This window comes from Archocentrus centrarchus, chromosome 1 (genome assembly GCF_007364275.1).
Source record: "Archocentrus centrarchus isolate MPI-CPG fArcCen1 chromosome 1, fArcCen1, whole genome shotgun sequence".
Taxonomy (NCBI): domain Eukaryota; kingdom Metazoa; phylum Chordata; class Actinopteri; order Cichliformes; family Cichlidae; genus Archocentrus; species Archocentrus centrarchus.
In genome coordinates this window covers 28990551-28997296 of record NC_044346.1, presented here as the reverse complement: position 1 = coordinate 28997296, position 6746 = coordinate 28990551, and the positions used below count along the sequence as shown (strand labels likewise).

The following is a 6746-nucleotide window of genomic DNA, read 5'->3' as shown; positions in this document are numbered from 1 at the left end:
TCTGAATATTGACTTGACCTCTGGCATGGTGTCTTCTGAGTGCTCGCTGAAAGGTAAGCATATTTGGTCATTACTTTTCACAAGTTTCTGGGTTTTTTTTTGTTTTGTTTTTTTGACGCAGATTCATAAAACAAAAGTAGTTTTAATATGAGTCAGTGCTGTCTGTGCAAGAGGAAATGCATAATTCAAGCAGCTTGTTAGTTTTAATACTGGGTATTTCGTAGTTTATGATGATCGGACGTCGGTTAGCCATAGGTCAGTGCACAAGCTGCTGCCCTAGGATGTATTTGTAAAATCTGGTTACTGCAATATGGTAAAACGTTAACATTTTTTCGGGGTTGTATTTCAGGATGCTTTACTTCTAATGAACCATTTCGACCACTTTTACACATACAGTTTGATGCCTTGGCTTTAAAGGCATCATAAATGCCCCAAATTTTCAAAAAATAAACACCATACAGCGTCGGCTAGCTACCCAGGCTCAGCTCCAGCTAAATTAACGGCATTCCTGCTTTTAGCGAACTGCCTCAAATGTAGACACTATTTCTCACCAATACACGACAGTATAAACGGATGAATACTATTCACACACCATCTATAAATCGGAGTGTTTTTCGCTAATCTCACCTTCAGTACCAGGTACAGATTACAGTTGTCAAGCCAACGGGTTTGCAAGAATCATGTGACCTTCTTCTGTTGTCTATTTAATTAGCACAATGCTTTACTGGCGCCTACAGGCAGCTCGCGGAATAGCAAAACTCAATAACGTTAACAATGTTTGTTTTCGACGTAAATATGACTATGAGCGTGTCACATTTCACTTCCTACAGTCCGATAAAAAAAAAAAAAACGTGTACACCAATTTGTACTTTCATTTATAAACAGAATAGATGTTTGTGAATGACAGGGAGGCAGGTGTAACAGTGGCGCTGCATAGAGCAAAGGAAGTGAAGGTAGTGAGGTGGAGTTTAAATACCGGGGGTCAACCATGCCAAGCAACGGGCAGTGCACAACAGAGGTGAAAAGGAGAGTGCAGGCAGGGTGGCGTGGGTAGAGATGAGTGTCAGGGCTGATTTGTGACAGAAGGATAACAGCAAGAGTGAAAGGGAAGCTTTACAAAATGGTAGCAAGACCTACTATGATGAGGTTTGGAGATGGTGGCACTGACAAAAAGACAGGAGGTGGAGGTGGGAGAGTGGAAGATGTTTGGGAGCAAGCAGGAGGACAGGATTAGAGATGAATATATCAGAGGGACAGCTCAGGTTGGAGATTTGGAGACAAAGTTGAAGAGGCAAGGCTGAGATAGTTTGGACATGTTCAGAGGAGAGATAGTGGATACATTGGACAAAAGATGTTGAATGGGGAACTGTTAGGTAGGAGGAAAAGAGAAAGACCATAGAGTAGATTCATGGATGTAGTGAAGGAGGACATGCAGATGATCTGCTGTGGCAACCCCTAAAGGGAGCAGATGAAAAAAAGAATTATTTGTACTTTTATTGCATTGCTATGTGGTGGAAATTTCCCTATTTATGTAAAGAAAACATAAAATTCAACATATAAAGCAGCACTCTGTATTTTCAAATATTTATTCTCAGCTTTTCAATATCATCTCTGCCAAGCTGATGTGATTTACTCTTCTGTCTTCTTCTCAAGTCTGAGAATTCTGCAAAATTCTTTTTACTCCATACATGTTTGAGCTGTACTGTATGGCACGGCACGGTGGTGCGGTAGTGTCACTGTCACCCCCCCCTGGCAAAAATGTTCAAACCTTCTGGTTTACCAGGGCCTTTCTGTGTGACATTTGCATGTTCTCCCTGTACCTGCCTGGGTTTCCACTTTCTCGCTCAGTCCAAAGACATATTGGGGTTGTCTTGTCAGATTATCTGGTGATTCCTAATTGGGTTTAGATGTAGCTCTTAGGATGTACTCTGTACATGACCCTAAGCTGGATAAGCATGTATATATTTCACACTTTAACACTTGAGGACTGTTTTGAAATTCCCTTGAGAAAGAAGGTGTGCATACTCTGAGAATTGAAAATAGCTTAAAATGTGTGTCCAGCACTCATACTTTTAAGTGAAAAAACAAGGCTCTCACATGGGCCACAAATACAGCCAGTATTATCAAGAAAGCTAATCAGTGGCTGTTTTTGATGAGGACACTGAAGCTGACTGGCCTTGGAGCAGCTGTGCTGACTTCTTTTATCATTGTGTGGTGGAGAGCGTCTTGACATCCTCCATAATTGTCTTGTATGGCAACTGCTCTGAGGGCGACAAGAAGGCGCTGCAAATAGTGGTTGGGTGGGACCCCTCCCACCCAACCCATGAACTGTATACTCTTCTCCCCTCAGGCAAAAGGCTGGGTAGCCTCAAAGCCCACACAATGAGGCTGAGGTGCAGCTTCTTTCACAAGGCTGTGAGATTCATGAACTCAGTGCCATAAGTTGTCCTCTGCACTCTATCAATTTATGTATGTTTCTTTTTTTATTATTATTAGGATATGATTTTTAGGTTGTTGTCATTAAGTTTTATTCTATTATGAATAATACTGACCTGAGAAGCAAAGGTAATTCTGAATGACAATAAATATGTCTATCTCACCACTCTATAAGGTGTGCCATGGTAGTTGTATATTGATAAGAAGCTTGATATATAAAAAATTAATATAGTTTCATAATGAACAATATCATAAATAATTGTGTAACTGTTCTTTTTCTTTGTATTTGAAGAGTTGTGGTTACACACTTTCTTGCCACTTCCAGACAACAAATATATAGGTGAATTTGAAAGAATTGCTGCTTTTTTCATATTTTCCATATCAGACTAATATTGTTATAGGTTTATTTTATTTATTACAACAATGAACCTGAAGTGAAAATATGATCTAGAAAGCGTAAGACATGCGCTCTATAGAAACTTAATTTTTTTCTAGCGTTAGACAAGCTGTTTGATATATAAGGTAAAAAACTGTTGTTAAATTATAAAACTGCTACATGTGAAGGTTTGAGTCTTTCATTGTTGTATTATAATGATAGTAAACTCACTGAATATGGAAAAATTACAGACTCCATATAAAACATGGACATAGTCACTGTGACCTCATCCATTGTTTTTTGTACTCATTTTGAAGTCTGAGTATTAGCATTTTGTCTGCTGCCATGTTAGTCATTTGGAGCAAGAAGTGTGCCATATTGGATGAGAGGGTGGAGCTACAGTCTAATTATTCTATTATGATTTTAATGCTGACCTGAGAAACAAAGGTCATAATGAATAGCAATAAATATGTCTATCTCACCACTCTAGAAGGTTTGCCATGGCAAGAAATTGCAAGAAAAAATGGAAATGTGTTGAGGGTATTCTGCACTCACAACTATCCTAGTGTGTGGTGAACTCATTAGTCCATGTTAGCAGAACCTCTGTTTTGTCCTAGTGAAAATGTACTTTTTTTTTCTTTAATGAAGTAGCAAAGTAACTTGAGCCCTATGCTCGGGCGCTGACCCTGCCGACAGCACAAACATTGTATAGAGGTCCAGTTCAGTGACTAGAATTGCAGAGGTGAGGCCTAGCAGACAGCTATAGCTACCACTAAGTACACCAAGATGGATGAGTTTATAAAAAAATTAAACCTGCCTAGAGCTGTTAGAAACTGGGAAACTACCCACAGAGGCCAAAACCATGTTTTCATACCAGGCTCTAAAAAGACTTTTCAGTGCTGTAAAGCTGGGCAAGGCTATGGAGAAGGAACAACCTTTGGAACCAACCCCAAGTGGCCACTAGAGGAGCTGCAGTTTTTGGCGTTCTCAGCTCTGGAGATTGCCATATGGGAAAAACTGAGACATAATGTTAAAAAACAACAACAAAAGACAAAACTTATTTTTTTTTCCCCCCCAAGGACCGTTTTGATTGTTTTATTCGCACTGTTTTTACACATTTTTTTCCTTTTTTAAAATCTTCTTTTCAATATATGGCTTATTGCTAGGACCCATTTGCAATCGAACTTATTATTATTATTATTAGTAGTAGTATTATTATTATTATTATTATCATCATCTCTGTTAGATTTTATAGATAAATGTAATATAATGGACGTTTGATTGCATTTCAAAGTCTCGTGATAACATTGGTTAGGCGTGTGAATGACGCAGTTTGGTGACTGGGGAGGGAGGGGAGCAGAGCAGCAGTGTAGGAAAAGAGGAGGAAGCAGCGAGGATGGCGGAGTCACACCTCTGAAGGTAAAACAGTTATTTTATCCACAATAACAGTGGACATTTCATCCCCACAGCATGGTAACGCAGCGCTCTAGAGTAATACACGTGTCAGCCTGTCGTTACGCGTGTGTAACACCAAAGTGTCATTTTGCGGTGGCGAGTACGAACGCACTCTTTTGTTCAGCTTCGGAATGGCCGCTGTTTTTCAGTGTTTTCTTTTTCCTCTGCTCACATTCACTCCGGGAACGGCGCTTTGATTCAGCGTTACTGTTTGTAGGCACCTCGGGTGGCATTCCGTGACTGCTCGGGTCGGGATATCAGCTGCTTTCACACCTTCACAGGATGTTCTCTTTGGTTCCTGCTGCCCGTATGCGCTCAGCTGGTTGCAGCAGAGATTTCCCCCCTTCGGTCGGGTCGGTCTACGTCCGACAGCCGCTCCGCTCAGGCCTACGTTACACACACATCTCTGCTAGTGATTAAGCTAAGCGCTGGATGTGAATATTAAGGGCAAATCTCGACACCCTCACCACGGTCTAGCACACACATCAATTGTCCTTCTATTTTATTATGTGCTGTTGAATGCTGTGTTGGTCTTCCTTGTTGGAGAAAAAATCGCTCGCCAAAATACCGTTAGCTGCTGAGCTAAGTTGCTTGCTAGCTGACGCTAGCAAGTTAGCGGTCTGGCATAACTGACGTTTGCCGTCCTGTTGACGCTCAGCTTAGCTGTTTTATTTCCTGCTTTGTTGTCAGTCGTTTTTGCACGCTACTGTTTCACCCAGTTAAGACTGGACTTTGAGATGTGCATTGTAGATATACGTTTTTAGCCTACTCGAATTGGTTAACGACAAAGTTGTCTTGTTGGTGATGTTAGCTTAGCAGTCACAACGTCAAGGATTACACTCAATGATCATACAGTATCGTACCCATATTAAGTGTTCGTATCTTGCAAATTGGGTAATCTTGAAACGCAATTTGACTTCTCGACCTGGTAGCTACCGTTTTTGTCGGTAATCTGTTCCAAGGATTTGCCATTTGCACACGTAGTCACCAACCTAGTGGGGTCATGTGGAGTGCTGTTTAGTGGCAACAGCGATAGCTGCCACCTCAGGCAGTTTTGCCTCCTTTTATTACGTGTAGAATTATCTGTATCGAGAGCTTTAACTTACTGTGAAGTAGCAGCAGTAACCTAGATGGTTGGATATTTCTTGAATCTGAAAAATGCATTCTCTAATTAGCTGAAATTGGTGCATGTTTCATTTGATTCTAAAGGCATTATAATGGACAAACAAGGGAGAACAGTTCTACTCAGGCCTAAATGCACTGACATTAGCAGATGGGCCTAAGATATCCTTAATGGATAACTTCATTAGTCTGTATGTGGGAAGTTCAAATAGCACTTTATGGTGGTGTTGTGGTTGTGTTGATGGACACATGCATTAGCTTTTTCTGCCAAAAAAGTGCTGAGTTAAGCCTCATATTTACATCGACTAAACAAGCAGTTTTAGCTACACGCATTCACACACGAGTATATAGCACAGTTGTGAAGGGTGATGTAAAGGCTGATCCATAGTGTACTTTTCTGAACAAACAGGTTAGTATGGCTGAGTAGTTAAATAATTCCACACACAAAATTATGATTATCCCTTGCTAGCTATTTAGGCTCTTCAGTCGTACGGTTCTAGGAACATGTCAAAGAACAATCTTAAATTGTTCTTTTGTTGTAGATTTTGTAAGCAATCATTCAGCTATTAGCTGAGTGAATTGCTTAGGTGGGGCTGTAGGCTTACAGCAATGTTAACACCCACTGGGTCATATTTATTTAGCAGGAGCAAGTTGGTGTTAGTTTATGCTTCGTACATTAGACTTTTTGTTGTTGACTAGCCACCCAGTACCTCAGCATTACCAGTAACCTGGTTCTGACAACCTACCAAACCTGTTCCAAGTGTATGTGTAGGTTGAACAGCTCCCCCTAAAAAAAATGTAGTTGTCATTCTACAGAATTTTCTTAGCCCTCTACTTGTTTAGACTAAGATTTAAAATAATAGCAATAACAATCTCAGTGTATACTACAGCCCCAGGAATCTCTGTATCCCACAATAATTTAATTGCTTCAGTAAAGAATCACTGATGAGCCAAGTAAGATTTCACTAAGATTTCTCCAAGCTTCACTATTAAGCTCGGGATAACTTGTTGGTTACCTATAACACAGACCACACAGGAACATATTAATTACTAAGGGCTGATTCACAATTTTCAGCATTTTCCAAAGCGTACTCTTACCCCCCCCCCCCCCCCCCCCCAAAAAAAAAAAAAGTGTACAAAGAAAATGTTGATCTTTTTTCATAACATTTAATTTCACCTGATTCTTTGGTATTGTAATGTAATAGAAAGTATTAAAACTATGGAGCCCCACATGGTACATGGGAGGAAAAGAAAAAAAGAGATGTACTTTTACAAGATCTCGCAAAACTTTTTAATTTTAGGCCATGCGCTTCCACGGTAATCTTGATACGGCAGCGTCCGTCAGAACGTTGAAAGG

General features: G+C 40.2%; 1 pseudogene; it reads left to right on the top strand.

Moving 5' to 3' along the window:
* The first annotated feature begins 4135 nt into the window (after positions 1-4135).
* LOC115778253 (structural maintenance of chromosomes protein 3-like) overlaps positions 4136-6746 on the top strand; it is a 12794-nt pseudogene continuing 10183 nt past the window's right edge.